Source organism: Mesocricetus auratus, unplaced genomic scaffold, assembly GCF_017639785.1.
Source record: "Mesocricetus auratus isolate SY011 unplaced genomic scaffold, BCM_Maur_2.0 Super-Scaffold_100676, whole genome shotgun sequence".
NCBI lineage: Eukaryota > Metazoa > Chordata > Mammalia > Rodentia > Cricetidae > Mesocricetus > Mesocricetus auratus.
In genome coordinates, this window is record NW_024429266.1 from 13,201,059 (window position 1) to 13,212,233 (window position 11,175).

The following is an 11,175-nucleotide window of genomic DNA, read 5'->3' on the forward strand; positions in this document are numbered from 1 at the left end:
GCACTGTGGTTTGGAGGGAGAGAAAGGGGAGACAGTGTCATAGCTCAAACGGGCCTGGAACTCAACTATGTGGCCCCAGGAGCCTGGCACTGAAGACAATCCTCCTGCTTCAGCTTTCTGAATGCTGGCGTTACAGATGTGAACCACCATGTCTGGTTTACATTGTCCTTCAATGTGATTGGTGGAAGTTCCTCTAGTGCAGGGTAGGGTACCACAGAATGGACATCAGCGTTAGCTGGACATTTGTGTTGTTTCCCTGTGCTGCGTCGTGAACAACAGAGACTCTTTGCTGTTTTGTTTTTTGAGGCAGGATCTCACTGTGTAGCCAAGGCTGGCTTCAAACTTTCTACCCTGCCTCAGCCTCCAGAGTACTGAGATTATAGACGTGAACCAAAGCTCATCTTTGTTTGTTTGTTTGTTTTTTGTTTTACGAGACAGGGTTTCCTGTATTGTTTTGGAGGCTGTTGGTCCAGCCCAGCCTCGAACTCACAGAGATCCGCCTGCCTCTGCCTCCCGAGTGCCTGGATTAAAGGCGTGCGCCACCACCGCCCGGCCCAAAGCTCATCTTAGGTGCTGTGTTGCACATACATTTGAGTGCGGGTCTGGGGCCTGCGGGGCAGTACTCTGAGGCTGTGCTGTGCCATCTGAAGGTGTGCTATTTGGTGTTGGTCAGGCATCTGGCACTGTGTGATGAGCTGGGTGCTGGGTGAGAGACTGGGCTGTGGACTGGAGGCGCAAAATTTCAAAGGACAGCACAGTGTGGTAGCATCTTGTGATTGCACCACTCAAGAGGAAGATCGTGAATGTGAGGCTAGCCTGGGCTATATACTGAGAGCTTGTCTCAAAGAGGGAGGGAGGGGGAGGAGGGGGAGAAGGGCTCACTGACAGACCTGAGCACTTATTGCCAACCCTGAACCCAGGACCCACACAATAGAAGAGAGAACCATGCCCTGTAAGTTGTCCTTTGACCTCCACTATTCAGCGGTGAGTGCCTTTGCCCCACATAAATAAATGAAGATTTTAGAAAGGGAAACGAGACCAAGTAAGTCCTTGCATATCCAAATATGTCCACTAGGTGGAACCAAAGCTAATAAGATCGCTTTCTGAGGCGAACTCCCAAAAAGAGCGAACAAGGTCTGACCCCTGCGCTCCTGAAGCTCGGGATGGAAACCTGGCTGGACCGCATACAGTTCTGAGAGGTTGAGACTTGGGGAGCATGGCGGCTGCAGATGGTCACACAGGCTGTGTCCGGGCCAGAGATGGGGCCGGAATGCAGCTTGTGGCACAGACTGCAACAGCCCAGGGGGGCTACAATGTCTTTCTAATCTGCACAGGTTCAGAGAGTGCTCCCACAGAGGAAGGGTAGGAACCTGCAAATCTGGGAGGGGCAGGGAATATGGGCACCACGGTTGACCTCGGCAGAGGAGTCAGCAGCCGCAGAAACAAAACGCAGGGCCAGCTGGAAGACCCGCCATGTCGGGCATGAAGGCTCAAGGATGACGCTGTAGATCCCCTTGCTCCAGATGGAGTGTGCTGTGTGGAAAACTGGAAAGACTAGGTGGACACCAGGCAGGGTACAGGTACTGAGGCAAGAAATGATTTGAAATCCTTTAAATCCTCACCCACATAAGGGCCTATCTTTGTCTCCGTGTATCTCAGAAAGGAGCAGCTGCAGTCACTAACTACAAAGCCAGCCGTGTTGTTCAGCCACACACACACACACACACACACACACACACACACACACACACACACACACACACGCAGGGCCCACACTGAAAGGTGTCTCAGGCTCCAAGCGCCAGAGACCAGGTTTGCAGAGCACTAGTTGCAGTGGTCTCAGTACATCCTACACTGTATGTGATCCCAAGACAGAGGGACAGAGGGGGAAAAAAAGGATGCTGGCAAACCAAAACAAACGCAGTGTCCCCCAAAGACAGCAGCACCCACTCTTACAGCATGGGCAGACAGTCCTCCACAGACCCTGGAGTCTGCTTCCTTCCCTTGGACCCGGGAGCTCGTGACTCAGTTGTGTGTGTTTTCTGATGGCAGGGACCCACATCCGAGGTTCATCGACCTGGGAGCCCCTGTGCACAGCCAGAGAAACCTAAGGTCTGGGTGAGGAGCTCAGAAAGCAGGACAGGGGACTGAGCCGACTTCCAGTGACTCCACTCTGGCCTTGAGCCATCCGAGCTTACAAAGCACAGCAGAGAGGAGCTCTCCCAGGCCATGCTGCCGCCACAGATTCATGAGTGAATCTCGTTAAGATACTATTTTTATTTCTCATTTTTCCGGGTGGAAATTGTTTCACAACACCTGTACTGATTAGTTCTTGTTAATTTGACAAACTAGGGTCACTGGGGAAGAGGGAACCTCCATTGAGGTTCCCTGACAGAGCCTGACAGGGAACCTGTGGGCGTATCTTGACTGATGATGGATGTGGACCGTGTCACCCCTGGGCAGGTGGCCCGGGTCGTACAAGCAAGCTGAGGAAGCCATGGAGAGCCAGCCAGCCAGTAGGCTATTGTCCCTGCTTAAGACTCCTGCCTCGCTTCCCTAGCTCATGGGCTGGGCTGTGGACGTGTAACCCAGACAAACCTTCGCTAAGTCGCTTTTGGTTATGGTGTTTGTCATAGCAATAAAGAGCAAACTAGACCGGAACCCGATAAACACAAGACCCAAAGTTCCTGGTGGCAAGTCATCTCTGTTTGCTTGGCCCTAGAAGGTTTCCGGGACTCAAGACTTGGGAGTGGCGGCACAGACCTGTAATCGTAGCTCTCAGAAGGGCGAGGCAGGAGCTATAGAGCAAGACTTTTTCCACTCCCCTGCTCAGAAGACGTTCAGTGCCTAGTGACAGAACACAGTGACTACCAGGCAGTACCAACAGAGAGGGGCTCCCAAGTCCAAGGGTGCCTCCGAGACGCCTGGGGCTTTCAGAAACACAGGCAGTGATGGCAGGCAGGCGTCGCACCCCAGAGTTTCTGGTTAGGTAAGGGTGGTGTCTGATGTTTCTCATTTCTAACAAGCTCGCCTTGTGGGCTGAAGCATGAACTTCCAGAAGGACTGGTCTCAATGCGATGCTGGGCCTGGTACCTTTGAGTTCCAAACTATTGCCGATCCCAGCATCTCCTCCAGAAACTGGCCCAGCGGGGTGGTGGCTTTTATTGTTAGCCAAGGAAAAGCCTGGAGCCTCCCTGAAGAGGTGAGTGTGCCCTTGGGCAACAAGGCTCAGTCCAGAAGGGCCAGGCCCGGCCTTGTGAGAGCCGTGGTCTCATTTATTGAGTTAAGAGCAAACTGAAATGCGCTCCACCTGTCAAGGGGGTGATGCCCAGAAGATAGGGCTTGGAATACTTCAAGACCAGCCTCTGGGAAAGGAAATCAGTGGCTGGAGTTTTAATTCCAGAAGCTGCAACCTCCATTTTTTTTTTTTTTTTGAGTTGTGGGGATGGAATCAAGGGCCAGGTGCATGCTGGCACTCAGGCGGGGTAGCACTGCTGGTCCTGGGCTTCTTCTTTTTCTTGCTTTTGTTGAGTCAGGCTAGCCTTGGACTTCTGACCCTCCCCTTAGTTCTCAAGTGCTGGCATTACAGGGTTGTGCCCCGAGCCTGGCCATTATTAAAAGCCTCCTCTCAAAAAAAAAAAAAAAAAAAAAAAGCCGGGTGATGGTAGCCCACGCCTTTAAACCCAGCACTTGGGAGGCAGAGGCAGGTGGATCCCTGTGAATTTGAGACCCGCCTGGTCTACAGAGTGAGTTCCAGGACAGCCTCAAAAGCTACAGAGAAATTCTGTCTCGAAAAAAACCAAACCAAACCAATACAAGAGAGACTATGAACAGCTAAGGCAGTCCTGAGGGTAAGAGCCCTGCTGGGGACATTAAAACACCTGACCTTGGGGCTGGAGACAGGGCTCATCAGTTACGAACTCTTCCAGAGGACCCTGGTTCAATTCCCAGCACCCACATGGCAGTTCATAACTGTCTGTTATCTACAGTTCCAGGGGATCTGACACCTTCATACCAATGCACATAAAATAAAGTTAAATAAATTATTTAAAATGAAATAAAACACCTGACAACAAAACAAAAACAAAAATCTGACTTCAAGTTGTACTACAGAGCTATAGTGACAGAGAACCTCGTGCTTCCATACAAAGATAACTAGACTAGTGGAACAGAACAGACGACTCTGAAATAAAATGACAAAGTTACGTCCACTTGAATTTTGACGAAGGAGCCGGGCGGTGGTGGCGCACGCCTTTAATCCCAGCACTCGGGAGGCAGAGGCAGGCGGATCTCTGTGAGTTCGAGGCCAGGCTGGTCTACAGAGTGAGTTCCAGGACAGCCTCCAAAACAATACAGAGAAACCCTGCCTGGTAAAACCAAAACCAAAACAAAACAAAAAACAAAACAAAACAAAAAACCAATGCACTGAAACGTTTTCAAAGAAAGCAGGGAATTCCATGTAAGATACTGGGGCAGACAAGAACTTTTCACACAGAACACCAAGAGCACAGGAACCAGCCTCAGTGTCAACACAAGGGACTACAGGAACAAACATTTCTGCCCAGCAAAGGCCACAACCAGCAGAGCCGAGCATGGTAAAGATTATTCCCTACCTTCACTTCTAACAAGGGGCCAATATCCAGAACATACAAAGAATTGTAGAGTACCATTTGTTTTGCTTTGTTTTGAGACAGAGTCTCACTATGTAGCCTTGGCTAACCTGGAACTATGTAGATAAGGCTAGCCTGGAACTCATGGAGATGTGCCTGCCTCTGCGTCCTGAGAGCTTGGATTAAAGGCGTGCGCCATCACACCCAGCAAGAATTGCAGAAATTAAACACCAAGGGAATAAAATTATAATAAACAAATGGGCAAATGAACTGAATAGACAGCTTTTCAAAAAAGAAACCCCAAATGGCTGAAAGGGGTAAACTAAACTCAAGGGCTTCACTTCTAATAATTTAGAAATAAAGGGACCAGACCGTCACTCAGCCCCTGCTGTAGCCGCCATGACAGGCTACAGAAAAGTCACGTAGGCCTCTGACACAAGGAAACTCCAGATCCTCTGGCTTCCCAGAGTCTAGGGCCAAAACTGAACACAAAGAATCTCCAGACTCCCCCACCCAGCCTCCTAGATGCTTGGTTCCTGGGAACTGTTTGACCACAAAAGAAACTGCAGGGGAGACCAAAACCTCCCCTGTAGTCTCCAGGATACAGTTCTGAAAACTATTGGTATCTACGTACAACAGGTCACCTGCAAGTAATAAGACAATGCCATAGAAACCACAGAATGTTCCCTCTCAGCACTGACCAATGAAAATAATTGGTACACAGGTATTTCATGCCAAAATATGACTTTGAGAAATTTTCCTGATTGTTCCCAAGTGTCAACCAATCAGAAACCAACCCATGCCTACTGATGTAATCCTTAACTTTTGTCTATAAAACCTAGCGGTAGACAGGGAACTTCACTCCCTCTGGGGGCTGTTGTGACAGCTAGCCAGACGGGGTCCCTGTCATGGGTGGATGAGCGATCATTAAACCTTGCTTTTGCAGTTTAGTGGGTCTGTCTTCCAGGAGGTCTCTGGGGACTTTGCAACTTGGGCACAACAATGGCCAAATAACTATTTCAAAAAGTGTTCAATATCCCTAGCCAGCAGGGAAATGCAAATTAAAATTACTTCGAGATAATATCTCCCTTCTGTCAGAAAGGCTGTCAACAAACTAGACAGTAAATGTTAGGAGGATATGGAGAAAGAGACCTCTGTTCACTGTTGGTGGGGTTGAGCGGGGCGTGGTGGAGCACTTTAATCCCAGTGCTGGAGGGTTGTTCACTGTTGGTGGGGTTGAGCGGGGCGTGGTGGAGCACTTTAATCCCAGTGCTGGAGGGTTGTTCACTGTTGGTGGGGTTGAGCGGGGCGTGGTGGAGCACTTTAATCCCAGTGCTGGAGGGAGAGGTTGGGGCAGGGGGATCTTGGTGAGTTTGAGACCATCCTGGTCTACAGAGTGAGTTCCGGGACAGACACAGCTCTACAGAGAAACCCTGGAAAGAAAAAAAAAAGTACAAAGTTCGCACTTGTCCGGTTTCAGTGAGTTTCTGACAGCCTGCAAGTTGGAAGGCAATAGCTTTGACTCACTGGTCCCCTGTGAAAGGGGGCCCTACCCAGTTTTTTTGTTTGTTTTTGAGACAAGGTTTCTCTGTGTAGCTTTTTTTTTTCCCCCGACAGGGTTTCCCCATAGTGTTTTGGAGTCTGTCCTGGAACTCGCTCTGTAGACCAGGCTGGCCTTGAACTCACAGAGATCCTCCTGCCTGTGTCTTTCCAGTGCTGAGTTTAAAGGCGAGCGCCACCACCTCCTGGCGCCCATGCCCAGTTTTAATAAATTGTTATTGAATGAGACAGAGACCCTGATGCAAGCTGCTCCTAGGCTGTGAGAAGCCTGATGACATCCCTGTCCCCAATTCAGCACCCAGTTACACATGCCAGGCTGAGGCATGGGTAGCAGGGGGCAACAGGGTGACAGTCTGCGGCTGTAAGAACCCATTTATCTTCCACACAGCTCAGGTACCAGCGCCATGCGGATGCCACGCCTACTGCCACCTGTGCCACGCATTAGCGGCTTCCCAGGTGCTGAGTCTGCTCTACTTCCTGCTAGAGAAGTGACACTCCTTACAGGAGGCACCTACCTTTCGTGTTGGAACCGGCGCCAGTCCCTCTGCTCAGGGTTATTGTAGCAAGGTCCAAAGGGAGAAAACGGCCCACATGTCCACTTCCTGCAGCAGGCTGGGCTCTGGGGGACCGCAACAGCTGCTGAGGGGGTGCAAAGGCCAAAGGAGGCACCTTCCAACTCCATTTAACTATTTTTATTGCTTACTGGCTGTCAAAGGTGTTTTACACGTACTTCCTTCAACCGGTCAAGAACACCCTTCAGGGCTATTATTTCCTGGATAATCAGAGGTCACAGGTCAACTGGAAGACAAACTACCTCCCATGGTGTGTGGGGATGGTTTTCTCACAAGAGAGCTTTTGAGAACGCTCAACCAGTTGAGATGGATTTTTTTTCGTTTTTTGAGACAGGGTTTCACTGTATAGGCCTTGCTGACCTGGAATTCACTCTGGAGACCAGGATGGCCTCGAACTCAAGAGAGTCGCCTGTCTAGTGTTGGGATTAAAGGTGTGCTCACCACCGCCCAGGTGTTTTCTTTTTTCCTGAGACAGCCTTGCTCTGTGGCCCTGGCACTCAGAGCAACCCAGGCTTGAATTCATGATTAAAGAGCCTCCAGCTAGAGAGGGTCTTCTTACCCTTTTCCCTTCTAGATAGGGTCTTACAGTTTTTGAAATCCTGGTCATGGTGTCATTAGAATTGAACATTGACTAGGAGGGAAAAAAAGCTCTAAGGGACCTACACTAAGGCTCACACAACCCCACACAGACATACACATTAAAAAATGAAATTAAGCCGGGTGTTGGTGGTACACACCTTTAGTCCCAGCATTATGGTGGCAGAGGGAGGTGGATCTCTGTGAGCTTCAGGACAGCCAGAAGTCCAGAGAAACCCTGTGTGGTAGTTTGAATGTAATTGGTCCCCATAACCTCAGAGGGAGTCGCACTACTAGGAGGCGTAGCTTTGTTAGAGGAAGTGTGTCACTGTGGTGGCAGGCTTTGAGGTTTCCTATGTCCAGTGTCTCAGTCGACTTCCTGTTGCCTGCAAGATGTAGGACTCTCAGCTACTCCACCAGACCCATGTCTGCCTGCATGCCACCATGCTCCCCGGCATGCTGCACTATACCTCTGAGACTAAGCTGCCACCACCACCTCAATCAAATGTTTTCCTTTGTAAGAGTCGCCATGGTTGCCAGGCGTTGGTGGCGCACACGTTTAATCCCTGCACTCGAGAGGCAGAGGCAGGTGGATCTCTGTGAGTTTGAGGCCAGCCTGGTCTACAGAGCGAGTTCCAGGACAAGAGTCATCATGGTCATGGTACCTCTTCACAGCAATAGAAACCCCAAATTCAAGACACTCTATCTTGAGAAACAAACAAACAAACAAAACACCAAAATTAAAATATATGTAAATGGACAAACATCAATCTAACAGTACAGAAACTTATACATATGGAAAAAAGCAAAAATGCATACAGGAATAAAAACTAACAACTTAAAACTTCTATGCACACACACACACCACACACACTAGAATTGGGAAATGTTTTTAAACCTTTTTGTGTACAAGTGTATATGTGGGAGGGTGTGCCATGATTTGAAATGTGGAGGTCAGAGAGCAATTTTCAGAAGTCCTCCTCCCACCCTGGGGATTGAACTCAGGTCCTCGAGATTGGTGGCAGGTGCTTTTATCCACTGAGCCATTTGCAGCCTTGTAAACTATGTGTATATTTAGAGGTGGCCTATGTGGCCCTAGCTATCCTAGAGACCAGTCTGGCCTCAAACCCACTGAGAGGCACTTGGCTCTGAGTAATGGAACTTAAGGCACGTACTACCACACCCAGCTTAAACTCAATTAAATACAATCATATAAAATTATCCAATGATGGCTCAGTGGTTGAGAGAGCTTACTTTTCTTGCACAGGTTCAGGTCCCATCATGGCAGGTCACAGCCATCCCTAACTTGTTCCAGTGTATCTGACACCCTCTTCTGACCTCCGTGGGCACCATGCAGACTTGTGTACACAGGCATACGTGCAGGGAACACACACGCACACAATAAAAATAAATCTAAAAAAAATTGCTTAATTGAAATGGGTAAAGGACGCAGGAAATTTTCTTTTCTTTTTTGGTTTTACGAGACAGGGTTTCTCTGTATTGTTTTGGAGGCTGTCGTGCAGCCTGGCCTCGAAATCACAGAGATCCACCTGCCTCTGCCTCCCAAGTGCTGGGATTAAAGGCGTGCGCCACCACACAGGAAATTTTCAGGAGAGGAAATTCATGCCAGCAGAGGGCACCAGATCTCATTCAAGGTGGCTGCTAGTCACCATGTGGTTGTTGGGAATTTAACTTAGGACCTCTGGAAGAATAGTCAGTGCTCTTAACCGCTGAGCCATCTCCCCAGCCCCCAGTAGAAGAAATTCAATCAACAGAAGGAATGCTCTATCCTATTAGCAGTTACCAGGGAAACACCGTGAATTTCATTTTTTTAATTAAACTTTATTATAGTGTGTATGTGTATGAGGGCATATACATGCCACAGTTCACATGTGGAAACTAGAGGACGACTTTGTGGAACACGGGTCTCTCCTGTCCTCACGCGGGGTTCTGAGGATGAACTCAGCTGGTCAAGCAAGCACAGAAGAGAGAGCCTCACCTTCGGAACCACCTGCAAACTCCAGGCTCCAAATTCTTCCTGGGCACTGATGCCCAGGTGGAGAAACATCTGTGGCTAACCTCGCCTGACGGGCTACAGTCAAACAGGCAGACTCCACGTATGAAATACACTCTTCTTCAGGCTAAGAGTGTAACATGCATATCAAACATCAAACAGAAATGACTATCGTGCTCACACTCAGGCCCAAGGCATCTCATAGTATCTATAGAAACATTCCAATATCTGAAAACGCCTAGAACCAGAAACATTTGTGTTATCCAGCATGTAGGATACTGGTTATTTGACCTGTATTTAGTATCTGCAAAAGTTTTCCAAAACTACCTAGAATTTCTTTAGAAGAGATTTATTTTTATTTATGTGTATGCATGTCTGTGTTTGCACTAGTATGCTCACAGGTGTATGGATGCCCAAGGAGGCCAGAAAAGAACACCAGATTCCCTGGAACTTAAGTTATAGTTGTGAGCAGCCTGATGTGGATGCTAGGAACTGAACCCGGGTCCTCTGGAAGAGCAGTACCATCTCTGTAACCACTAGGTATACTTTTAAAGTTAACAATGTGTACATGTATAATTCAATGTGTACTGATTATTCAGAAATACAACAAATGTTTCAACTTGTACTTCTACCTCATTCTGACTGCCTACATTCAAAACGAGCGTTCATCCAGGAGCAGTGGTTCATGCCTGTGGTCCCAGAACACAGGAGGCTGAGGCAGAAGCATCATTGTGAGTTTGAAGCCAGCCTGGGCTACAAAGTTAGACCCTGGACAAAAAGGGCAGTGTCAATTCCATGGCAAAGCCAGCCCACTTAATTTCCTGTACCAAATTAAGAACCTGATCAAATAATTCAAACAGTCAATTCACGGCTCACAGATGGTATGTACCCTCATAAGATAACCAATTCACGGCTCACAAAGGGCTGTTCGACCTCATAAAATGGAGGTAGTTCAGTGCACCTACATTTTATCATAACTGGAAAATATGGCTAAGCGCTTGGAAACTGCCAGAACAATGAGATCAAAGCACGGTTATGTAAGAGGGGCAATAATTTACTCTAAAAAAACCAAATAAACTTTCTCTTCTCTCTTCCCACTGCTCGCCTGGGGCAGGCAGGGCTTTTCCTGTCTCTCTCTTCTCTTCTGTCCTCTGTCTCTGCGTCTCTTCACCTCTTTTCTCTTTCCTTACCCCCCCTTTTAATAAAACTTCTCACTTAAAAAAAAAAAAAAAAAAAAAAAAAAAAACCAAATAAAGCAAACAAAGTAACCCAACCCAATTCAGCAAAAGGACTGCAGGTAAAAAAAAGTTAACAGGAGCTAGAGATGCTCAGTGGTTAGTTGCACTGGCTGCTCTTCCAGAGGACCTGGGTTCAGTTTCCAGCATCCACACAGTAACTCAGCTGTCTGAAATCCTGCTCCAGGGTGTCCAATGCCTCTTCTGACCTTTGCATGAACTAGGTGGGAACATGATGCACAGGCATACATATAGGCAAACACCCATACACATGAATAAATAAATTTAAAAAGTCTGACACTGGCTGGGTACAGTCTTACACATCTATACTCTCAGCACTCAGGGCAGAAGCAGGAGGACGAAGAATTCAAGGCAGCATGGGTTACAATAGTAAGTCTGAGGCCAGCCTGGGCCACATGCCAACATTCTAACGTCTAGTTACTGATTCATACGCATTTTAAAAAGTTTGTGACTAGAAGTGAATTAAGATTTGCTCTACCCCTAATAGATACACTGGCATGCATTTTTAGGCTGCATTAAAAGAAAAGCTTTGGAATGAAGCAAAGATGGTCTGGGCTGCTACAGCGTCACATCCTAATCTTCAGAGA